Source organism: Procambarus clarkii, chromosome 40, assembly GCF_040958095.1.
Source record: "Procambarus clarkii isolate CNS0578487 chromosome 40, FALCON_Pclarkii_2.0, whole genome shotgun sequence".
Classification (NCBI taxonomy): Eukaryota; Metazoa; Arthropoda; class Malacostraca; order Decapoda; family Cambaridae; genus Procambarus; species Procambarus clarkii.
The window spans coordinates 6676917-6677335 of record NC_091189.1 but is presented as its reverse complement, the minus strand read 5'-3'; positions in this window follow the sequence as shown (position 1 = coordinate 6677335).

The following is a 419-nucleotide window of genomic DNA, read 5'->3' as shown; positions in this document are numbered from 1 at the left end:
CTGGTGGGTGTTGTCCAAAGATTGTTTATCTTCACTTGTGGTTTATGCAAGTATAGGCTTATAAGCTGGACACGAGTTCTCTCACATTGACAGTGGCTTGATGAAAATTGCAGACTGACCCCTCACTCATCTGGTGCCTTCGGGAGGTAGAGATGTTTGAGATATATATATCTCGAACTATCTACTTCTTTTGTAAGGTCTGATGGCGTAGTGGGTTAAAGCATACTAGTTATGCCAGCTACTGGAAGGTAGTTGTGCTTTCTGGGTTCGAGTCCCACTGGTGGGTGTTGTCCAAAGATTGTTTATCTTCACTTGTGGTTTATGCAAGTATAGGCTTATAAGCTGGACACGAGTTCTCTCACATTGACAGTGGCTTGATGAAAATTGCAGACTGACCCCTCACTCATCTGGTGCCTTCG